At 39.9% G+C, this 26,182-nt stretch overlaps 1 protein-coding gene and 1 non-coding gene across 3 annotated transcripts in view; one reads left to right on the top strand and one right to left on the bottom strand.

Moving 5' to 3' along the window:
* The window catches only part of Edil3 (EGF like repeats and discoidin domains 3), a 413,243-nt gene that overhangs the window by 205,411 nt on the left and 181,650 nt on the right, over positions 1 to 26,182 (bottom strand). The gene's annotated exons all lie outside the window — the stretch shown is intronic.
* LOC123454993 lies at positions 19,432 to 19,622 on the top strand. Its single transcript, XR_006633628.1, has one exon. It is a non-coding gene; the product is annotated as a U2 spliceosomal RNA (small nuclear RNA).

Raw genomic sequence — 26,182 nt, 5'->3', positions numbered from 1 at the left:
CTGTTTGTATCAGAAATGGTTAATATTTGATTGTGTCCTAAAATGTAAACACTCCTTTTATATAGTCTCATTTATTCCTCACAGCAAAGTAGAGATGTGGTTTTCATACTTTGGCTACACAGTTTGAAACAAATGGATGGGTTTCAAGGTCAGATAGTGTTCCCCAATTCAGTATCTCTCTCTGATCTATTGAGACCTCAATCCCACTGGAAAAATATTAGGAGTTTTAATTAAGAAAATCTCTTTAAAATAAGAAAAGGGCCACCCTGAAACTACATACTGAATTCTAGATCAGCCTGGGCTAGAGTGAGACCCTACTTCAAAAAAACAAAAAAAAGAAAAAAGAGAGAGAGAGAGAGAGTGTGTGTGAGGGAGAGAGGGAGAGAGATAAGGGAAAGTTCTCTTAAAAAAAAACAGAAAAAAAAATGTTCAATTGATAGTTCTGCTTATTTTAGAAAAATAAATATATTCAAAAGATTATAGAATTTTAAACATAGAAGGTACCATGAAAACTAATTTAATCTCTAAATTTCTCAAATGAGAAAACATATTCTAATAAGAATTCAGCAATATCTAAAAAAATAGCAAATATGAAGTAAATTGGTTTTAAGGAAGTACACCTGGGAGAAAAAAAAATAGTTATTAAATCCAAAACTGATGAAGCTATTCTTGCTCCCTCAAGAGAACAGTGCAATTATATCAGAGACAGAAAAGAAATTCCTTCCACATTCACTTCTTTAATTCCATATGGGGTGGATAAAAATTATCTGAGATGTAAGATCTCTGCTGAGGTCTTGCTAGGAGGTAAAACTGATTCCAAACAGATGGTCAGAGGAGGCCTCTCTGAGGACAAAGGCATGCAGAGGATCCCGGGTCAGATGGCTCACTGGGTCATCCCTGCATCTTTGGAACACTGGATTAGTCAAGGCAGCGAAGACAGGTGACTTCAGTTGGTACTCTTACACAGAGAACCGAGAAAGTGTGGGTGAAATGGAGGACAACAATCCCTACATGCATAGCTAGGAATAAAGTCTTCAGAGAGACAAGCCATTAGCAATATGAAGAAAAGTTTCTAGTAAAATAGTTATAATGCCTGAAGTTTGGTTTATGTCACTTGCATAGCCACTCTCGACAGACAACATGCCAACTCTACAAGCTTGTGAGCTGTATTTGAGGAAGATAAAGGGGAAAGCTGTTGGATTTGTCCAGCTCACTCTGACAGAAGACAGGAATATGCTGAGCGTACTGTGTCCAAACGACTCCAAAAGATCTGGCTGACAGGAATCTTAAGCTCCAGGAATTCTGGGAACTTCCTGAGGGCATAAGTGAAGATGGTCTATCAATCTTGATATGATAGTGATTAGGACCTTTTGATTTAGTTTTTTTTTTTTTTTTTTTAAATTTGCATCCCATAGAACATCAAGACCTCAAATGATACCAGGGTTTTAGAAGAAAAAAAAATTTTAAAAAGATTACCATAACAGTTGTCATTGCTGCTATTTTCCTTACCCCAAGAAGTTCCAGGCTGGAGATACAGTAGCACAGTTGGTAAAGCACTTGCAGCCCACATATGGGTACCTGAGACTGATCCTCCACGCCCAGGTGAGATACTGAGTGCGGGCATGCCTGCCTGCAATCCCAGCTCAGGGGAGGAACAGTGGGCTTGCTGGCCAGCTAGCTTTGCTTCAGGCCAATAAGTTACCCTGTTGTCAAAAGTTGTAGTACACAGGGCTGGAGAGACGGCTTAGCGGTTGAGCGCTTGCCTGTGAAGCCTAAGGACCCCGGTTCGAGGCTCAATTCCCCAGGACCCATGTTAGCCAGATGCACAAGGGGGCGCACGTGTCTGGAGTTCGTTTGCAGTGGCTGGAGGCCCTGGTGCACCCATTCTTTCTCTCTCTGCCTCTCTCTCTTCTCTCTCTGTCTGTTGCTCTCAAATAAATAAATAAAATAAACAACAACAACAAAAAGTAGTAGTACACAGCATATCAGAAGAGCAACATTCAGAGTTTTCTTTTGGCCTCAGCATATACATGCATATCTACACTCATGTGCATGCATGCTCACGGGTACACACACACACACACACACACACACACACACACACACACACACTGCATACATGCCTGCAAGCACAGTCACAGAAAATTCAGTGAGTTTCACTTAAAGAGTGAGTTTGGGACAAGGACTTAATTTTTTAAATATTTGCTTATTCATTTATTTAAGAGAGGGAAAAGGGAGAGAGAGAGAGAGAGAGAGAGAGAGAGAGAGAGAGAGAGGGAGAGAAAATGAGTGTGCTAGGACTTCCAGCTATTGCAAATGAGCTCCCGATGTACGTGCCACCTTGTGAATCTGGCTTATGTAGATCCTAGGGAATTGAACCAAAGTTCTTAAGCCGACTCTCCAGCCTGCATTCTTATATATTCTTAAAAAGCAATACAAAGAAAAAAGTGCATACTTTATCTGCATAGCACATAAGGGCGTCCAGCAAAAATTAAAACCTTGGGGCTGGAGAGATGGCTTAGAGGTTGAAGCACTTGCCTGCAAAGCCAAAGGAGCTTTCCGGTTCCCCATGACCCATGTAAGCCAGACGCACAAGGGGGCGCATGCATCTGGAGTTTGTTTGCAGTGGCTGGAAGTCCTGGTGCGCCTATTCTACCTCTCTCTCTCTGCCTCTTTCTCAAATAAATAAATAAATAAATAAATAAATAAATAAATAAATAAATAAAAATAAAAGAATAAAAAAGTTTAACAAAAAAGAATATTTAAGAATGGTTTGTAGGGACAGAAAACAGTCTCAAAAAGATTAAGTCACTCATCTAGTGATGAAAAACAAAGTTTTTTTTCACCCTTTGCCTGACTACAAAGCCGACAATCTTTGTCAGATGTTACTTGCTCCCATGCTGTTTCTCGGAGTGTTAATGCTAGTTACGACAGATGTAAACAGAATCAGCATGAATTGGCTACGCATATTCTCATAAATAATGCAGTATTCCAAAGCCGCCCCAAACAGGAGCATTCTGGAATATTTTCAGCAATTAGGTCAGAATATAGCTCATCACACTGATGGGGATGGGCCGTGCTTGATAACAATGCTCCATTTCATTTGAAGTCCACCGCCAAGCACAGGAACTCCCCAATGTTGTTGTCACATTCACACATTAGGATGACTCTACATGCTTTGACTGTCCTCTTCCGTGGTGCTTGTGCACAGAGCTGAGGTGAAAGCTCCCTGACACCCGCCAAGCACATAATCATCCTGGGGAAGAGTACGGGCTGGGCTGGCATGCAGTGCGTTCGGACACACCTGGAATCAATAAGACTACACAATAAAAAGTGCTAAAAGTCACATCTACCTACCCTATTCTCAGTGTACGTTTAGAAGAAATTAATATTTTTTGGCTTTCTCCTCAATAATTAAGGTGAGTACTTTTTTAATAATTTCTCTCCACTATTAATATCTAAACATTTAAATTTATAATTAGGTTCCAACTTTTAAAATTTTATTTATTTATCTATTTTGTTTTTTTGAAGTAGAGTCTCACTCTAGCTCATGCTGAGCTGAATGCATTATGTAGTCTCAGAGTGACCTTGAAATCTCTATGATCCTCCTACCTCTGCCTCCCAAATGCTGGGATTAAAGGAGTGTGTCACCATGCCCAGCTCAATTTTTTTTTTCTATATTATGGTTAAGCCTCAATGTTGTTTTGTTAAATTGCAAACAGAAGACTATTGGTATGTATATTTTCTCCTAATGGCTGAAATGTCTTTTATTTGATATTTAATGGCAATAATTAAAGTGCATAATAATGGTCCCCAGTTTCTGTGTTCCCAGTAATTCAGAGGACGGATATGTGAAAGTTAAGGACTTTGGGAAATGGTCCTCTTGTTCCTGTTAACCTCATCCAAAAATATGGTCTGTTTGAGTACTTGAGAGTATCATGTTGATGCCTTTATACTCTGCCAAATAATAATATTAACAATAGAGTACTTATGGTGTATAATGTTGCCTTTACTGAACAGATAATAGTAAAATTGACAGTGGCAAAGTGAGTTTCCCCACTAATTTTAGGTTAAATTACACTTAGTCATTAGGCATCTAATATGTGATGGGCACTTTGCTTGCAATTCATGATAAATGCTTTGGATGGAATTAAATTGTTAGCAGCTGAAAGCATAAGCTCACTGTAACAGAATACAGCTCTCCAGTGGATGCAGGTCATTTTAAAGAAAAAAATAACATCTCTCATTTGCTGTGAAGGAAATATACTTAGAAGTGCATTTTCTTGTTTAGGTAAGGACTTCTGGAAATTTAATCTCTCTTTTTAAAAGTGTAAAGTCTTAAATTTCATACCCCAAGTATTTATATGTTTGATATATCTCTTATGTGTCTTCTGTGACCTGTTAGCACTGACATAGGAAAAATATATAATTTAATAATTATAATTTATTATATATATATATATATATATACATACATACATACATACATACATACATACATACATGTATTGCTTTTGTTACAATTGTCTTCTTGTTGCTGGGACAAACACTAAAACAGAAGTAGCTTACGGGAGGAAAGGGTTTATATGAGGCTTACAGAATCTGTGAGAAGTTCCATCATGGCAGAAGAAGCTGGCTCACTAGCATGTATCCATAGCACCAGCAAGCATGACCAAGCAGAACTCAGATTGTTCTCAACACACTTTAGGGTTGGATTCAAGATTTGTTCCCAATGACAGACCTCATCCAGTAAGCTGCTGGAGACTTAAGTAGAGAGCTTAATCTAAAATATCTGAGTCTATAGGAGACATACATTGAAACCACCACAGTGTTGAAAACAATTTGATAGTAATGCAAAATTTGAAATCAAATTAATAGTTGAGTCCCTTAGAGCTTCTAACAACAAAAGGAAGAAGTACAAAAATCCCACACTGAGGAAAATGGATAGATATAGAAAAATTATACTAATTGAATTTAATAAATCAGACCCTAGCCTTAGAGGGTATGATAGAGATGTTTAGTGCTGAGCCCTCCTCTGTGCTTTTAACAAAGAAAGCATTAGTTGACTTTCAAGATCAAATGGCTTCAGGGAGTTTTTCAATCCATAATGCTATAATACTTGGTGGTAATCTTTAAGTAGCTCCCAACACAATTGGCACAGCCCGGTCAATGTTAATGAACAAGTGAATTCTACAGCATGCTTTCCAGACATTTTTACGCAAGCTCATATTACTATGTCAACAAGATTAATTGCTCACAGAAGCAACAGTTTTATATAGTTCACTCCTCTAGCATCCACCTCTTCTTAATTCCAGTAATAAAGTTATATCCATATCTGTAACATAGTTAGCTTCTCACACATCTAAGATTATGTTCCAAGTCACAACTGTCTTACAGACTACTAGAAAGTAAATCAGATACTACTCTCCTGTGGTAATGTATGTTCAGAAGTGGTCAGGTTGATGAGGTACGCCACTACGACATCAGCAACTAAAGATTAAAAATGAACTTACACTTTAAAGGATGATAAGGAAATGCCAACAAATCAATCACCAAAAGAGTTTTATTAGTCGTTTTAGTAGTACAGTTAAATAGAAATAGGACTGAAAAGTTTACTCCAGATGCTGGTCTTTAAACCCACAGTGATGTATTCTCATAGTGTTGCATTTGCATTTAATAAGATTTGATACTGCAGCCCTTGCTATTTTCAGCAATTGTTACTCTTATTTTGAAATGAGTTGAAAAGAAAAACAAATGTGTTCACATGATTGGAGCTTTCAAATAATGGTTTTTGTTAATTTCTTCTCCTGTTCCTTTTCCTCCTCCATGACACTCTTCCTTACTTGCAAATATAAACCATTTAGTTGTGTAGGGGGACAATTTGTTCATAATAACTTGTATTTAAAAACAGTAAATTATTCTAAAATTAAAACACCTCATTGAGGAAAATAAACAAAATTAACACCACTTACTTAAAAAGCATAAAACTTTTTGAAACATAGAGCAATTTAAAATATGTGCAAATTTTTATTTCCAAAACATGTTGAAGTACTTTCTCCTTGAGAATTGATGCAATGGTGCCGACACAACTGTCTGCAGGAAGGTGTGGGATGTCCTGTGCTTACAAAACATGCACCTGGGTGTTTGGACTCAATTTTAGGGCTGTAACAAATGTCCCCCACTTGTTAGCCTCAAACAACAGAAACATTCCTTCTGACTTCTGGAGGCTGGAAAACTGAATCCAAGGTATTGGGAGGAAAACGTGTCTCTGCAGAACCACCCTGCTCAACTCTCCCCTTTACTGATGGCCCTGGCTTCCTGTGTTATTATGAGCACTGCGCCAATGTATGTCTGCCCTCACATGCATCCTCCTTGCTTCTCAATACCTTTACTCTTCATATATCACCACACAGATCGCTCAACCAATGAGCCCCTCTAAATCCAGCATCCACAAAGACCTTGTGCACAGCTGGGTTATATCTTGCCAGGATCCATGTATTTGATGCCCTTGATAGACAGACTTGTCTAAACTGTGAGAAATTCCCAAGGGAACAAAACTCTAAGGAAGAAAAGATTTGCTTTGACCTGCAGTTTCAGGTTACCAGGCCCCATTGTCATGGGCATGTATTGAGGCAGAACATCTTGTTAGAGAGCGCTCAGTAAATCAGAGCTGCTCACCTCCAGGTATTTATGAAGCATTGAGGAGTAACAGACACAGGCAGGCAAGAGGGAGACGGTGCAGAGAGATAGCCAGCTTCCTTCATCTGGTCCCTACCTACTCATATACGATGCAGCATGAACTCACCAATGGACTGACCCATTAATGGAATTCACACCAGGATGCTCTAACCACCTCCTGAGGATTAAATCCACAATAGTGGGAAGCAAGTCTTTAATGCAGGAGACTTTTGGGTGAGACTTCCTATAAAAACTGTAGTAAATTCCTAGTAATGTAAAAATCTAAAATTCTCTAGTAATTTAGAATGTGAATAGGTTTAGACTTAGGGCCTCTGAAGAAGTAATCAAGGTTAAATGAAAACATGTGGATATTCTCAATCCCAATTCACTGGTGTTCTCATGAGTAGAATATGTTTAGATTTGGAGAAAGTCATGAGGGTTTCAATCACGCAAATAAATGCATGTGCAGAGATCCAGAAGGCAACAGTCCTCCTAAGGAGGGTGGCTTCAGGAGAATCCTAACCTACCAAGACCTAGAATTTGGACTTCCAGCTTCTAGAGCAATGAACACGTACATCTAGTTTATTGTTACCTACTTAGATTGTGGTACTTGGTGTTTATAAGGTCAAGCAGAGGGAGACTCTTCAACCAAAGTTGAAATTGATTAAAGAAACAGCCTCCTAATTTGCTGATAGAAATGGCTAAGTAGCTGCATCTTGGCTGCTATAGGGTAGTGGTCAATAAGTGTACAGGTAACAGAGACCAGGAAAGGAGGGGTTCAAATTATGAGAAATGGCTAGTGAGAATTCAGAGGTGGAGATTTAGGTGGCATCAAGGCAGGGCATGGCTTAAGGGAAAGAAGTGTCAAAATTTGATTTTTATACGATCAGAATTTTGCTTAAAATTGAGATGCTAATGATAGGTTATGAGCTTTCTGAGAAAGTCATTTTGTGTAGGCAGCTGATAAAGACATGTAATCATTGCAGCACAATAGTTAATATACCTTCTGCTTCAGCCAGTATCACATAAAGATAAGTATGTCTTAAAAGTAGAGCTACATGACATATTTTTATATAAGAAAAGGACTGCTGGAGCTATGCCTTATTATACAGCAGTCTCCTCCCCTTCCCCTGGCCAGGCATCTTCACACTGCTTCTAAAACAGGCTCCTAAACCACCAGTTGCATAACAAAAATTCTCAGCCAAGGAAGTTTTATTATCCACGCAAAACTCTATTATTCATTCATAGTCACACTGCATATACCATCGTTAAGTTCTACAAAATATTGTTTGTGGGCATATTTTAGTCACTAATATTCGCTATTTGAGGAGCATATTTTTATTTACAGAGCAATAGTTAGTGAACGTAATGTTGACCTTTCATTTTCTTTCAAAGTATAAGAAAATTTGTTCTGACATAATATATCTATAAGTAGAAAAGCTAGGATATAGAGACAAATATTAGAAAGTAATGGATGACATATGAGAATAAATTGTTGCATTGCTAAATGTAGAAAAAAAGATGGCCGACCCATTGAAGTCCTTGATCAATGAGCTAACCATGATTAAAATTCAACAGAAGGATGGATGGTAAAGTACAAGCTGGGGTTAAAGAGAGAGCTCTGCAGTTACAGGTGCTGACAAAGCCTACTGGCCATGGCGTGGTGCCCAGTATCCATGTAAAGCCAGAGGCACAGAGTATGCACACATTTGGAGTTTGTCTACAGTGGCAGGAATCCCTGGTATGTCCATAATCATTATCAGCCTCTTTCTTTCTCATAAATAAATAAACATTTTTTTAAAGTACAGACCATTATGATAATCAACATTTTTATTACTTCTGATAACCAACAGAAAAAGAATAACCATGTGAGTTTTTTTTTTCTGTATGATAATTCCTGTGAGAAATTCAGGAACTCTGTATGTAATTCAAACTGATTGATGAAACATTCTATAATTATTAAAAATATTTTATTTATTCATTCATTTGAGACAGAAAGAGAGAGAGAGAGAGAGGGAAGGAGGGAGAGAATGGGTGTGCCAGGGCCTCCAGCCACTGTAAATGAACTCCAGATGCATGCACCCCTTTGTGCATTTGGCCTACGTGGGTCCTAGGGAATTGTACCAGGATCCTTTGGCTTGTAGGCAAACACTGTAACCACTAAGCCATCTCTCCAGCCCACATTCTATAATTTTTAGTCAGTCAGAAAGACTTCCTTTCAAGCTTCTTTTTAATCAGAGAGCTGCTTCCACACACAGCTCTGGAAATCAATCGCTTTAGAAACACATTTGTCAAAATCCACCAACTATTCATGGCAAAATCCAAAATTCAAGATACACATTAGCACGTGGTAAAAACTGGTAAGACATCATCCAAGTGTCCGTTCAGCTTCCAAGTGTGTTTTCATCCTCTATATGCCAGTGGAAGGAGGAGCTCAATAACACCAACACAGTGGCCACTGCTCTCTGTAAGCATTGTTAAGAGCCAACGTCTGAGTACCTGAGTCAGGCACAGAAGCAATCCTACTGTGGGGCATGATGCCTTTTCATGGCAACATTTCCATCTTCATCGCTAATCTTTCTCTGTTACATCTTCACTGTTTTAGGGGTCCATCTCAACATGCTGCCCATGTGGCAGCTTCATCTCTCCCTGTACTCAGTTTCTTTCATAATTATCCTGGGGGGTCGCTTTCTTCTCCCTGACTCCATTATACAGTGCTTGAGCCGAGGATCCTCTAAATCCCAATAGACACTAATGAAATGAAAACTTTGTATTTCATGCATGTGTGCTAATTGATTGATTGTTGTTAATAATATCAGCATGTATCCCAAAACATGAATCGTAAGTTAAAGTTTCATAGAATGGAAATATTTTTTGATTTGTAGTCCTTTTTATTCATACGATGCAACTTTAAGCTTGGAGCCAAGCAAATTTCTTTTTCTTTAGTTTTGATGTATGCTGTTACAATGTGTAAAATTTCAGATTTTGAATAAGCTTATCTCTTATGATAAACTAATGGATATTTAAAATGATTTGCTACAACTATCAAGTATAGCATTTTCTATTTTAAAAAAAAAAAAGATTTTTATTTCATATTTTGAAGGCAATGACAGGGTAGGGGACAGAGATTCTGTCCCTTCCTTTAGAATCTGCCCTCCACGACGGCCATCTTACTCAGGCAGCCGAGATTTCCTCGCAGGAGATGAGCCAGCTGCGCCAGGTGGGACAGGCCAGCTCCCGTCACCAGCCGGCCATGGCCAGCCCAGCAGGTCGGGCGTGTTTCCGTCAGGTCTCCCTTCGCAGGCCATGCAAGGGGCTGATTTGTGGCAGACTTGAGGAAGCCCAGCACGAAGTGGACATGGCTTCTGGCCAGGTGACCATCTGTTCCTTCACCCACTGTGATAATTTGGTCTTGTAGACTTTTGTTAAGTGAGCATTAAGCAATGGCCATGTCAAACAGGGTGTGTAATGAATGACTGCCTCTTAATCAGCAGAAGAAAATGGAGAGGTTGTTTGCCCAAATACAGAAAGGACAGCCAAAGCCACATGAGGGAAAAACAAGCAAAATAAACACACAAGCAAACAAAAATGCAAACAGAGCACACCACCACACAACACCCCACATAGCGGAGCATTTGTGAAGGCTCCAGTTCACAACCTTTGCAGTTTTCTTTCCATCATGACAAATACAAGAGAGTGAAATTAGCCAGGTGTATATCAAAGTTTCTCTCATCTCACTTTGCATGTTTCAATGTACATAAACAAAATAAAGAATGAAACCAGGAAAATGTGGGAGGAACGTTATTCCAACCGCATCAGTACCATACATAACTCATTGATGATCAGCTTTTCTAAGTAAGTTGTTCTGATTGGTCAGATATTTTCTGTGTGTCACTTGTCATGCCTCGTTAAGTTGCTTACGTTACTTGGCATTATCTTCCTCATCCTCTTCTACTTCCATGTCCCTCTGCTCCACTGTGGCACTTGGCTAAGTCCCCCTCGGCCCCTTAACATCGCTTCCTCCTGTATCAGGATCCTTCCTATTTTCCCCACATAGACACACGCTAAGCATCAAAACCCTTCAAGTCTTCCCACCAGTACAAGGGCTAATTAGCTGAACAGACAACTCTCAAAACATTAAATATATAAATATGTAAGAGTGTTCAACTTCCTTATAATATGGATATGCAAATTAAAACTGTTTGAGATCCCATAACATGCTAATGATGTGGCTGACAAGGAGAAACCAAACAATGCTCACACTGATGTGGAGAGAGGAGCGCTGGCTCACTGCTGCCAGGAGGCTAAACTGGTGCAGCCACCATGGAAGACAGTATGAAAGTTTTGCAAGAGATCAAAATGAATGTACCATGTGATCCGGCTACGCCATGGCTGTGTGTGCACCAAAAGGACTCTTGAGAATAAGCACAGTAATATTAGTGTCGGTTTCTTCTATGTAAAGATCATTTGATGTATCTTATGATGAATTAACTCGGTAGATCAACATATAAATTATTAGATTTCATGATGCTGTTTTTACAACTGTGTCACAGTTTCTCTCTACCCACACTGTGAACCTTGTACCCTCCTGGTGAGCTGGTGACATCCCTTGGTTCCTTCAGACACCATCCCTTTCTGCCTTCTTCTCACAGGTTTTTCATGATCCTCTCAGTAGCCACCCTTCCTGTAGTTCTCCTCCTATTTTCTCACTATTTCTTTCCTAGTTTCGTGACACACACATGCAAATACACACACATAAACATATATGCAAAAATATACACGCATATGTGTGCACACACATTCACATACATAAGCACACACATATATCACATACACTTTAAATGCAAGATTAATACTTTAAATGGGCTCTTAGGGGCAGTCTCATAAACTGTTCTTTTAGCATAGCTCTCCTAAACATCTGCCTCACTTACATATCACTAATAAAGTGGTTTGCATGGCTCGTACTGTCTGGCTTCCCAAATTTCATACATTTATACTCATCTTGGCAAAGTTACCTCCACTATTTATAAAAATGAACCCCAATGCTTCACTAAGTTAAATCATCTTAAACCTCTATCACCAACAGGTCATTTCTGCTACTCCTTATTCTGAGGACCTTTCTATCTGCGTTCTCACCAACCAGACTTTCTTTGTTCTGTGCACTGCAGCTACAGTGGCCTTCTCACAAGACCTAAATTCTGCCGATTCTCTGGACAGAGAGCTGAAACTGAGACTGGTGTGATTCTTTCCACCGGTTATTACATGGAAGTTATTACATGGATAACTTCACCAACTCTCTACTAGATCTCTTCCAAGGACACCCTAAGAAGTTTTATATCATTCATCAACTATCATTTAATCTTACTCCCTCCACAATTTGGCTGCTACTTCATATTGCATACTTTGTGGATCCATGAGTTCACACACTCATTTCGGACATGGTAATCCAGATCATCTTGGAACTCCTAATTGCATTCCAGGCAGAGTTGCTAGTTACTAGGGTTCTAAACATGATCAGAACACATGTGCCCTTAACACCCATGTAATGCCTCATGAACGGGAAGACAGACACTAACCAAATAACCACAACAGAGCATCATGAAAGCAAATGTTTTACCCTTAAAGCTGCCCAAAGGTGTTTCGCTGGGTGGAATAAACCAGAAATTAATTAGGAGCTCAGTATTATGTAAGAACTGTGGTAAGGAATGAGATGTGTGTCCCATTTGGAGGCCTGTGTAAAGGGAAGCCGGGCAGAACTGAGGCCTCTCTCAGACCGTCATAGCCGATACGTAGGCAGAGTGCAGGTGGCGAGGTTATGAGTAGCTTAGGTAGGAAGTCAACATAAGCCATTGATGCAAACACTGGCTTGTAGTGTATGTTAAGTAGTATGGTAAGTGATAGGATATTAACTTTTAAGAAAATTCTGTTCTGCATGAAAACTCTTGGAAAGGGTCAATATGGATAAGGGCAGCTGGTTCAAAACCATCAGACATGATAGGAGACCTGCATTAGTGTAATGGACTTAGAGATATGGAACAGAGTGGGCACATTTGAGAGAATGCTCACAGCTGGCCACTGGGCTGCCAGTGTTCATAGGCAAGTAGAAAAGTCCTGGTGCATTTGCTGACACAGAAAAGCAGGAAGAACCAGGTAGAGAAAGATGATTGTGAATAACCTTTCCAGAAATGTTATTCAAGAGTCAGAGTCAAGCAGGCAATGGACTATGTGGCCTGGAAAGATAAAAGATGGTGTCCCTAGATGTAGTTTTAATTGATGGGTGTGTATGAGGTCACTTACTGAAAGTTAGAGATAACAGAGAGAACTACCAGAGAACTGAGGATGCAGTTTTGAGGGATGCCAGCATTTAATGCCCAGAAGAAACTGCACAATGGCAGCCACTGGACAGGCAGAAAAAACTTATCAGGATTATGTCACCCTTCTGTTACCTGTTACCACTGCCTGACACACAGCCACATAACCATCCAACATAGTTGTGAAACACTAGAAATGTGGGATTTCTACTCCATTTTTTTGTTTGTTACTCATGCTTTCTTGCACACACCTCAGAACACAGCACACCCACGCTTATGGAAGAAAAAAATCACACCTACATGAAAAAGTGTTCTCAAGGTCAGTGAAGGAAAAGCGCTGTTTGGAGATGGGCTGCTAGATCAAACAGGAAAAGTGTTTGCTTTGTGATCAGCAGACCCGAGTTTGATCCCTTGCATTCATGTAAGATTTTGGATGTGGTAGAACATGCCTGTAATCCCAGAATATGAAGACAAAGAAACAAGAGATTGCATGGGTGTTCTAGTCACTTAGTGTAGATTAATTGGTTAGTATCAGGGTACAATGAGAGACACTGTCTCAAAAAGAGGTGGACTGTGTACTGAGAAATAGCACCCAGTGATTCCTCTGGCCTCCACATATCTGTACACACTCATATACGTGCACTTGTCTGCCCACATACATATGCAAGTGTGTACACAAATGTACCACACATACATACAACACACGCATGCACAATACACACACATGCACACACAAACTGATGCTTCTTGAAGACATACTTTTTATGCCAAATCAACATTCTACTTGATCCTTTGCTTATCTATTGAATAAGTTTTACATAAATACATGGAAAGTATCCCAAAGTAAGAGTATTTGGCCTATAAAAGGAAAAGAGACCAAACTGGGGTGTCAAAGGGTCACAGAGACAGGGAAAAGAACACACTGAGAAACAATGCTGGTACTGATTTAATTAAAGTACTTTAAAGCTATTTATTTCTGAATCACTGTGATCTGTCCCATGGTGCTGTAACTCTCTGAAGTCCGTGCATTTAGAACACCTGGCAAACTTGTCACTGTGAGGTCATCTCTTCTAGTTAGCTGAGTTTACACGGCACTGTTATAAGAAAACCTCAACAAAAGGCATGTCATACATATGGAAAAATAAAAATTAAAAATTAAAAAAAGAAAAAAGAGAAGTAATAGCATCACAAATTCTCTGTGTACTTCTGTTGTAGTCAGATTCACATTGCTGGCAGAAAACAGCTGACCAAGAGCAGCTTTTGGGGAAAAAAAAAGTTTATTTTAGCATACAGACTCAAGGGAAAGCTCCATGATGGCAGAGGAAGACAATGGAATGAGCAGAGGATGGATATCACCCCCTGGCTAACATAAGGTGGACAATAGCAATAGGAGAGTGTGCCAAACACTGGCAAGGAGACACTGGATATAATTCCCATAAGCTCTCCCCCAACAATACACTGCCTCCAAGAGGCATTAGATCCCAAATCTCCATCAGCTGGGAACCTGGCATTCATAACCCCTAAGTTTATGGGGGACACCTGAATCAAACCACTACATTCCACCCCTGGCCCTCATAAACTGATAACCATGCATTCATTCAAATTTAAAAGTCACCATATATTTTATCACTCCTAATGATATTAAAATATCCCCATAGTCCATGGGCTTTTAATTGAGCCATGATACAAAAAATAAAATTAAAAATAAAATGCATAATGGCACAGAAAAACATCAAATACAAGGTTTAAACAAAGCAAGCATCAAACTCTGTAACTCCAAGTCCAACAACTCTAGTCAGTAAGAAGTCTCCAAGTTCAATAATTCTAACCAGCAACAACTCTCTGGAATTCCAATTCAGCCCATCTAGCTAGGTAACTCACAGTCCTGGAAAACTTCATCCAGGGCTGGGAACTCTTCATAGCAGCCATTTCTTGTACTTCACAATACCAAATGGGGTGCAAGTTTGTTAATCCGGTGGGGGAGGGGGGGATAAAGCAGACTTTGAAGAACAGGACACTCCTTGAGCATTTAGGTCCCTTCAAAAGAGTCTACATTCTTCCTGTTGCCTCAGTGCAGGTCAGTGGCTAATCTAAAAGGTTGTAACTCTCATATAATTGCAACCTAACTGGCAGAAGCCTCAGCCCAAAGATTTCTTTCTGTGCCATACTCCTGTGCTCACACCAGTCCATTTCTGTGCAAGACAACCCTGCACAGCTTCTCAGGACCCGGCTATAACAGCAAGCCTCTCACGCAAACTGCTTGAGGCCCAGTCCAGGCAAAGCTCTTTCTACACCTTACAAGCCAGCCCTCACAACCACAGTTCTTACTGCATTCTGATCCTTCAACCCTGACCAGAATAGTACATCAAGCTATACAAGCACTGCAAGACATCTCTTAGGACAAGTTTTTAAATTCATCCACATTCTTCTTGAAAATCAGCCCCAAAAGGCCAAAGCCACATAGTCAGGTGTCTAGCAGCAAATGATGCCACTCCTCAGTAATAACATTACAGACTCGAGGGAAAGCTCCGTGATGGCGGAGAAAACCATGTCATGAGCAGAAGGTGGACATCACCCCCTAGACAACATAAGGTGGACAATAGCAATAGAAGAGTGTGCCATACACTGGCAAGGGGAAACTGGCTCTAACACCCATAATCCTGGCCCTAACAATACGTTGCCTCCAGGAGGCGTTAGTTCACAAATCTCCATCAGCTGGGAACCTAGCATTCAGAACCCCTAAGTTTATGGACACCTGAATCATACCACCACAATTTCCTATTAGGCTTGAAAATGTAGCAATTAAATATTGAGTAGTATGGCAGTTCATTTTATATGCATGCAATAAGTTATCATTGCAAACCCAGTGGAAAATGTTGATGTTATTAAGCCCACTAAACTTCCTAGCATACAAAAGTAGTCAACTTATATAGCCAGATTTTCATTACTATAAAATCTTTATTCTACATTTCCCTTATTATGCATTTAAATGTGTAAATTCCATGTTACATTAATCACTGAATATAGATGGGAAAATTTTACATAGAGCCACAGTAATTATGCATTCTGTGTAAAATTAATCCTGCTGATAGTTTCAGGCTGAATGTTGTTAAGATTGACTATAATTCATAAAATGGTAAGGTTCCTTTAATGAAAGTTATGAGAATTTTAAGCCTTCCACAGTTTGCTAAAAATGATGAAACAATTAAATATTCTACTTTAATATTACTATCCTTGGACCTTGGCACAATATTTAATCCTATATTGATTATGCTTAAGGAAACATTAGAGGAAGTGGCAATAATTCAGGTTTGGCTGAATTGAAACTTAATATTTACAGTGTTTTTATGTTGCAAGTAAAATATGCTGATGAAATTGACTAGGATGTCAGAAGCAGGACATACAGAAAGCTGAGTTAACACCTGCAATGGAAAAATGCCCTGGGTTATCTCTTCCTATTGTCTTCTCTTATTTCTAGTAAATTTCCTTTTGATGAAATGCTTTCTCAGCACAGGGAAATAAGACACCAAAGGAAATCTTTAATCAATAAGTGAATATCTTAAGTAATTAATTAGATATTCTATAGCCAACAAGCTATTTAGATACAGTCAGTCTGGCTTGCCACCCCTTAATATCAGTATAACAATGGCAAAAACCAAAAATCAGAGTAACCTATAATTTATTACATGTTTCAAAATGCATGTCTTCTATTTGGTTAAAACAGAATAGCTTTATGGTTTTTCTTATGAAAAGCTTTTAAAGTTAATTTATTAATCTAATTGCCATAGGTCACAACAATGAATAAAGAGATTGATAGTTGTTTATCTTGTGCTAAAATAATGAGTGAAGGTTATTGATGTAGTAATTTCCAAAGAAACAACTAATCTGCTATTCTACATTATTGCATAAGACACAATGTTATTTTTGATGGGTATTCCAAAGTTACCCAAAGATTGACATGCAGCAAGAATGTCTGTAATTATGGCTTGCAAATATCAACATACACATTAACTTTCTGATTGGTACAGAGAAAACCACACCTTCATTCTATTACACTTACTTCACTATTTTTCAGGAAGAAATCATGTTAAACGTACTGTGTGTCACTTAAAGGTTCCAAAACTCTCTTTGATCTTAGTGCTAGAAGGGAAACCACAGAGATCTCATGGTTAAGCTCTGCACTTCCCTCAGGATGACTTAGCCTACCTCTGTGCCAGAAAAACTGAAGTCTTTGATTGGGTCACTTTTATTTGTCAAGGCTCCCAGTTTTCACGAGAAGACATCATTCCTACCATAGCTTATACTTTCCCTTGGAGGGCAGGGTCCTGGCTCTACGTGGAAAATGCTGCACAACCACAAGTCAGAAAGCACACTTGAATAGCTCCACTACAGAATGTACGGCTAGTCTCTACAATGACAGGGTGTTCATCTCCACAGCCCTTGTTGTTGGGAGCTATGAGTCAAGCCTTGGCCATGTTAACAGAAACCACCATATAGCAAGTTAAGTTTCTACTTCCTTACCTAATATTCAACTACCAAGGGATCGTATGCTTGGCTGAATACTCCCCCATGCTGATGAAGAAACAAAGACATTGCAGCCCACCACTGAATAGCGGGCCTCCCCCTCTTGTATAAAAGAAGGGAGGAGATGTCGGGAGCCATAGAGCAAAAGCCTCTCCATTTAGCTTGGGCCTGCTCATAAGCTGACTCATTACTCAGGAAGCTGGTCCATCCAGCTCTCAGTTAGGGACTTCTGGAAGGTCAGTCAGCAGACTGCTTACAGAATCTTATCTTTTGCAAAAGGCCAGTTTACGGTCAGGATGTGAAGCATGGTGCAGTCAGGATGTTATGCAATTGAGGCAAGATTAGATGAACACCTAATTACATCTCCTCTAGGTTTCCTAACAATTCCAAAGCCCTAAATCATGTCAGCAAGCTTATTCCCCCCCTTTTTTCTTCCCCTATATAACCACTGTGAAAAAATAAAGACTCTGAGGCCTTGACAATCATCTAGCATGTTCTCCTTCTTGTGTCTGTTTGCCTTTTTCCATTCATATTAACTTCCCTTAGGGTCCTTGTTCAATTCCCTGCTGGCTAGGGCAAATGGCACCCGAATGTGGGGCTCGAGGCACGAAGAAAAATCTGAACATAGCTCAAGTGGATGGCCGTCCTGCCATTGGATTTCCACCCCACCGGGGTTAGTGAAGACCTTCATAGAAAGTCACTGCAGGCAATCCATACCTGTGATACAGACTTGCACTATAATCGACACATAAAGCCCGCCTGTGATACTGATCCATTAATATAAGCGATGAATTTTAGGCAAACTATTTAAGTGAAGAATATTTAGTGAGATTTGCAAGACACAAGAACTGTGGGATTTCTTTTTGCACTTCTTTTCCTCCTTTTACTTTCAGTTGGTGTCATCGCATGGAATTGCAACACAGCGACAGGGCAACTGAAGCCTCTTGGCCAGGGCTACCCTCTGGCATTGGCTGAAGGCCCCAGCTCCCTGTATGAGTCCCAACAGCCCGTTTGGGTGTTGGCAAAGGCCTCCTATCTAGCCTCTCTTCCTACCAATGAATCTGGCTATGCAACAGCCAGTAAATGCTCTTAGAGCGGCTGCCAGTTCTTAAACTTGTGGGACAGGCTTACATCAAGCCCATCGGGGAATCCCCCGGGCTGGTTCTCTGACCTGGAACATTGCCCTCTGGTCTTGCCATTTCTCCTCTTTCCTTTTCTATCATGGGACAGACCCTAAGTAAGCATAAATTGTTGAAGGGCTTAAAACTTCTCTCAAGACACAAGGAACATGCTTAAAAAAAAAAGATTTAGCAAAGAGTAAATAGGAGCTAATTGCCATAGTAAAAGATATTTTAAAAGCAAAAGGAATTGAGATTGCTTCAAGTTCTTTAATCAAAGTTTTTGATTTGATCAGGAGGATTTGTTATTTTTATGTGTGTGTATGTGTTTATGTGTGCTCATTGTGCTTGCTAGACATGTCATGTTTGTGACTAAAGAGGTGAGATGGATGCAGGTGACACCCATTTCTCTTCTAGAGAGCCATTTCAAGGAAATCAAAGACCTAAGCATAGAAATTAAAAAGGGAAAGTTAAAAGTCTTTTGCAGGAGTGACTTTCCCAGATATTTGTTCTAGGTCAACTTCACTTTACATAGAGGATTATTAAAAACAACAAAACTTCCTCTAAAGAGGTAACTTATAATTGTGATATCCTGTTACTTAAAAGGAGGAGGCAACTGATCTGACTTCTAAGCCAGCCTGCCTCAAGATAACAACACAATTTGCCTTAGTTACTAATAATAAAATCATTTCCAAGTGTGTTATTGGTACTAATGACATAAAATTGTGTTAAGACTACTTTCTTGTTAGTAATAGGATTAATCAATTTGGTGTAACTTTTTAATAGCCTTATAAGAATTAAACACTTCTCAGCCTTTTGGCTAAGATCAAGTGTAGTATCCATTCCTGTCAATTTAATATCTTATGTGTCCTCTATCTGAGGACAATATATTAAATGGATTTTTGGAGCTCAGAGTTGGAATAGGAGCTTGCTCCGTCCACTCCATGCATCGACCTGGTATTGCAGTACCTCTAGGAATGGTGCCCCCCCTCGGGGGAATAATAAAAAAAAAGGAAAGATAATTAATGAAGGGGTGAGATGAATTGATTGAAGGAACTGGGAAGGAATTTTTCAATGATTACTTGTCAAAAATGCCTTTTGAGTGGTACTTAGATCAGAATGTTAAAGTATATAAATAAAGGTGTGCAGATGTAAAAAAAAAAAAAATTTCAGGCTAAACCTAAACCCCATGCCAAAAGTTAAAGGTTTTTAAACTGTTTACAAACTTTAAGAAACAAAAAAAACCCCTAATTTTCAGGCTAAAATATGTTGGGATAGCTTGCTTAAGTTTTATCAAATTTAAGTCATGGGTAAAACATAAAATTGTTTTATGTTAATAAAAATTTCTGTGGTACATAAAATCAATAGCTATCAAGTTTAAGCCAACATCATTGGTTGTCAAATAATACTTTTTCTTTCAAAAATTTTTATCAAGGTTTATAATAACATTTAGTTAACTATTTTGGCTCAGAAAAGACCATATTCTACTCTATTGTATGTGAAGTAACTGTCAATTTTTGCATCTTAAGTCCAGTGCTTATAACAAAATTTACTCTTAAGATATATTCCCTACTTTAGGGTACAGCCTCATGCTCAAACAATGGTCCTCATCTGAAAAAAAGAAAAAAAAATGTATGTATGTATATATATATGAAATTCAAACTCCATGGTTCTGTTTCCAATGTTCTCTGGGTAATTTGCACCCACACAGGTATCTAAACTAATCAAAGATGTTTTCACACAGGTTCTAAGATCTTATACTGTCTTACTTGTTCTTTTCTGATAATTTATAGGTTAAATTAGTTAAGTTTATAAATCAATTGGTACTGTTTTCAAGACTGGTAACAGGCTCTGCCTATATTTATAAATGTTAGATATTTAAAATGTGAGATATGCCTACTTCCTATGCCTCAGATATATGGCTTATGCTGCCACAGTACAACAAAAATTTTAAAGATAAGACAAAATGATTTTAGAAGCCCTTGTGCCATTCTTTAACGAAGTCTATTTCAGTAATCAAACGTGCTCTATATGTACATACATCCAGGCTGATGTAACTTCCTTTCTGATTGTGTTAATCACCTATGTAGAAGCCAAAGCCAATTTAAATCATTAGAGTAAAAAGTGTCAATATTTTGGCCTGTGCTCCCATGTCATGAGGCCACTGGGGATGATGGGACACTTCTACACTGGCCCCCGGGTGAGTCACCTGTCTTCCTGAGCAGGGAGGATATGGAGACCCAAACAAAATTGGTGTACAGTCTAAAACAGGAGAGTCACAATTGAGGAACAATCAGCCCTCCTGACTTCCCACAGAAGGGAAAATTACTTGGCCAGCATGGCCCTGACTCATCCTAACAGGCAAGACACCAGTAAACTATGGGGCTACTCCTGGGTCCCTAAAGTCTCTTTGGAGAGCCACTAATGACCTCTAAAATTAACCCTTAATTAACTTTTGGCTATGTGCATGGTCTTAAACACTCACAGAGAAATGTATAACTAAAGGTTAAAAAAGACATACCTTAAATGTATAAATGGCCCTTAACTTCCGAAAAATTAGCTGCGGCCACGATGTTAGTGCAGGAACAACTTGCTGCGGGTCATATGAAACCTACCACCTCTCCTTGGAATACTCTTATCTTTGTTATAAAGGAAAAAGTCTGGAAAATGGAGATTACTCCATGAACCTAAAGAAATTAATAATACCTATGGGAGCCCTGCAACCAGGCCTCTCCACTCCAGCAGCAATTCCTGCAGGATATTGTAAAATCATTATTGAACTTTTTTTTTACAATTCCCTTACATCCTGAGGATAGTCAGCATTTTGCATTTAGTTTACCTGTGGTAAATTTTAGAGGCCCTATGGCAAGATTCCAGTAGAAAGTATTGCCCCAAGGGATGGCTAACAGCCCTATGCTGTGTCAAAAATTTGTGGCTCAAGTTATAGATCCATTTAGACATAGATGTCCTTCCTTGTATATCATTCATTATATGGTTGATATTCTCTTGGCCGGTCCTGACTCCACTGAACTCGTTACTTGCTCTCAAGAGCTTTGTAGGGCCCTTACCGGAGCTGGTCTTCAGATAGCTCCTGATAAAATTCAATTAAAACCTCATTACTTATTCTTAGGCTTTGAACTTTTTCATAACAAAATTCTTTCACAAAAGATTCAACTAAGAACTAATCATCTAAAAACTTTAAATGATTTTCAAAAACTCATAGGAGATATCAATTGGCTCAGGCCTTATCTTATGCTAACTATGGGACAGCTTAAACCCTTGTTTGACATCCTAAAAGGAGACCCAGACCCTGCCTCAGGCTGCTCATTAACAGCCGCGCCCTAGAAGCCCTGAAGATAGTGGAGGCTGCAATTCTGAGCCAAAGGGTCACTTTTACCTCTTGTGAGAAGCCTCTTCTCCTGGTCATTTGTGCCACTGACTTTACAGCCACCAGGGTGTTCTGGCAGGAGGGGTCCCTCTTCTGGGTCCATTTAGCTGCTTCACCACCCAGAGTCCTTACCCCTTACACCTCATGGATAGCAGAGTTAATAAAAATTGGACATGATCAAAGAAAAAAAAGTATTTGGTAAGGACCCTGACAAAATCATTCTACCCTACTCCACTTACCAAATACAATGGTTAATACAAAATGATGACAAATGGGCAATGTCTTGCAGCTCTTTCCAGGGATCCCTTGATAACCACTATCCTGCTAACAAGCTTCTCCACTTTCTAAGAATTCAACCATTTGTTTTTCTTACATTGACTTCTCCCCAGCCCCTTCCTCATGTTCCCCTAGTTTTCACTGATGGCTCCTCTAATGGAGTGGCAGCCTTCACTGTAGACAATCAAACCACTTCCCTACAATCCCCATTCCACTCTGCTCAACTAGTGGAGCTTTTTGCTGTTCTACAGGTTTTTCAACAACTTCCAAATACCTCCTTAAATCTTTATACTGATAGTGCTTATATTGCTCAATCCAACTCCCTTTTAGAAACTGTGCCATACATAAAATCCACTACAAACGCTACCCCTCTGTTTTTCTCCATCCAGCAATGCATACATTCTAGACAACATTCCTTTTATATAGGCCATATTCGTGCTCATTCTGGAATCCCTGGGCCTCTAGCCACAGGCAATACCATGACTGTTAACGCCACCCAGCTTGCCCTCCTTGTTGAGCTCAATCCTGTGGCCCAGGTCAAAGCAGCTCACTCTGTACATCACCTTAACTCTCAAACCTTGTGTCCTCTTTTTAAAATCACTAGGGAAAAAGCTCGCCAGATAGTCAAACAATACACAAACTGTCACCCTCCTACCCATCCCCCACTTAGGCATGAATCCTAGAGGTTTAATTCCCAATGAGATCTGGCAAATGGATGTAACACATGTTCCCTCATTTGGTAATCTTAAGAACCTCCATGTTACTGTGGATACCTTTAGTGGATTCATTTTTGCCAGCCTCCAGGCTGGAAAAACTTCAAAAAATGTCATTGCTCATGTATTCAATTGCCTTGGTGTCATGGGAAAGCCCCAACTTATTAAAACTGATAATGGTCCTGGATATACTGGGGGAAAAAAATCCAAAATTCTGTCATCAACTACAAATTAAACATACACAGGCATACCATACAATCCCCAGTGTCAAGAAATTGTTGTGCGAGCCCATCAAACTATTAAACATACCCACCAAAAGTTAAAAATGGGGGATTTATACCCCATAAAAGGCTCCCCCCAAAACATTCTTCATCATGCATTGTTTATCCTAAACTTTTTAACCCTTGATGCTCAAGGAAAGTCAGCAGCTGATCGCTTTTGGCACACAAACACAAAAAAATACTTTCACCAAAGCTATGTGGAAAGATCCTTTGACTCTAACATGGAATGGTCCAGACCCAGTCCTCATTTTGGGCCATGGGTCAGTTTGTATGCTCAATACTCAAAATGATGCCACAAGATGGCTACAAGAACGTTTAGTCAAACAAGTCAACGAACCTATAAGTTCTCAGTAATATACGCCCAAGAACACCCTGTTCCTGAGGCAACTCCCTCTTTTCTTTTCCAGGTTTCCAATACCCAAGATTCAAGATGAAAATAGCTGACCCTGGACATCTACTGTTCCTCTGCTCCTTGGTGCCCATCGTCCCCCTAACTACTGCTACCGTCTTTCACTGGGAATTTCAAGTAAAGGAAAGTCCCATCAACCAGGACTCCACCACCCTTATCGGTTCAGGGCGCTGCCCTCTTAAAGGGTGCCAGACTGCCCTCACCTTTAAAATCTCTCCCAAAACAATTACTACTACATATAGTCCTTCTGCCTGCTTTTCTTATGACAATAAGGGCAGGGTTTTAGATTACAAATCCACCTATGGAGGTTGTAGATATTGGAGCTGCAGAACTCATGATGTCTTTGCTAAAAATGATATTCTCCACCTCCAAGGAAATGAGTTCATCCTTGTTATCTCTGACCCTTGGCATAAGCGCTGGGAAAAGGGAATCATAGGCAAACTCTATAATGATGGCTGGTCCTCCTACCCTATGGGAAATATATATATCCAGGCAATTATTCCCTGCAGACCTCAAGATCAAGCAAATCAAATAATTTTAGAAAATGAGCAAAACCTCCACTCTGCCCTCCAAAATAGTAACAAGGTAAAATGGGATTCTTAGCCAATACATCTCCAATATGCTGTCAATCTACTTAATGCCTCCCAGGTAAATGCCTCTTCTTGCTTGCTTTGTGCCTCCCTTTCACGTCCAATCCTTGCGGCAACTCCCCTAAATGCCTCCTCTACCCTCAGCCTTTCCTTTAACCAATCTCACTATAAGACCACTCCTCCTGTTTACCCAGTCCCACTACTCTCTCATAATCTAAATAACATTTTCATGTTGTGCTGCTTCCTTACTAACAAATCACTACCTAGTGACTTAACTTGCACATAAAACACCTCTGTAACTACAGAACTTATATCCCCCCCACACTGATTTTTTTCTGGTGCAATGAAACCCTGTTTACTCGCTTAATAGCACCACCCCGGGGCCCTGTATTCTGGTAGCTGTGGTCCCCCAACTCACCATTTATAGCCCCGATGACTTTGCATGGCTATTCCACACCACTGTTAAAAGAGCAGCCTTCCTTCCATTAGGTGCAAGCCTGGCCACATCAGTTGTTTCTGCAGGGGTGACAGGCAAAGCATTGGGGCACTCCTTGCATTCTGCCAGTGAGTTTTCAGAAAAACTACAACAGATGATTGACTCCACCACTAATAGTCTTTAATCCCTCCAGAAGCAGATCACCTCCCTGGCCAAGGTGGCCCTACAAAATCGATGTGCTCTTGACCTCCTTACAGCAGAAAAGGGAGGAACATGTATGGCTCTCCAAGAGGAGTGCTGTTTTTATGTCAATGAATCTGGAACCATTGAGGAAAACATAAAAAAAAATCTACAAAAACTTAGTAGAGAGCTACATTCCTGATATAATACCTCCTCCTCTCAATTTTGGGCCAATTCCCCCATCCTCTCTTGGTTGCCATCGGTACTAGGACCTCTACTTATGTTAATCCTCTTACTCACAATTGGACCTGTTATTATAAATAGAATCATGTCTTTTGTACATCAACAGATTGAAGCCATTAAGATGCAGCCTTTACAGGTCCATTATCACAGACTGGAGCTGGCGGATCAAGGCGTTGCCACTGAAGACCTACCAACTACAGTTGTCACTCTCCCTTGATCTTACATTCTGTACTCACTTGCTATACTGTGTACATTCTGTACTCATTTACTATACCGCTGTCCTCTACACCTCTGCTGTCACTGCAGTCTACCTGTCATGGCCAAATAGCTACCCCTCCTACAGGAGCTGCATGAGGATCCAGACCTATGCATGTTGACTCACAATACAGTGAGTGCAATATGGGCACCAATGTGGGTGCAAAGCAAAGCACTGCACAAGAAGGTCCTTATCTGACTGCTTCTCGATTCCCTGAGAGGTATACCTGGCTTGCATGGAGGTTGGTACCATAACCATTATCACTAAGGCTATGCCTCGCTCTCTGGCCATATAGGCCCTCCCTCCCCTCTCCAAAAGGTACAACAGGCCAAAGATTGTGGGAAAAAGACACCCCACGGGAGGAGTCGGGTCCCTGCTCCCCCAGTTGGTTAATGCCCACCACTGCAAAGCAGACCTCCCACTTTTTTTTTTTTTATATATATATATAAAGGGAGGAGATGTTGGGAGCTATGAATAAAACCTCAGCCATGTTAACAGAAACCACCATATAGCATGTTAAGTTTCTACTTCCTCACCTAATATTCAACTACCAAGATTTCCTGACAATTCCAAAGCCCTGAATCACGTCAGCCAGCTTATCCCCCCCGCCACCTTTTTTCTTCCCCTATATAACCACTGTTTAAAAAATAAAGACTCTGAGGCCTTGACAAACATCTAGCATGTCTCCTTCATGTGTCTGTTTGCCTTTTTCCATTCAGGGTAACTTCCCCTCGGGTCCTTGTTCAACTCTCCGCTGGCCGGGGCACCATGTTGCTATG

This window comes from Jaculus jaculus, chromosome 14 (assembly GCF_020740685.1).
Source record: "Jaculus jaculus isolate mJacJac1 chromosome 14, mJacJac1.mat.Y.cur, whole genome shotgun sequence".
NCBI lineage: Eukaryota > Metazoa > Chordata > Mammalia > Rodentia > Dipodidae > Jaculus > Jaculus jaculus.
The sequence above is the reverse complement of the archived record's forward strand: the minus strand, read 5'-3'. Positions and strand labels throughout refer to the sequence as shown.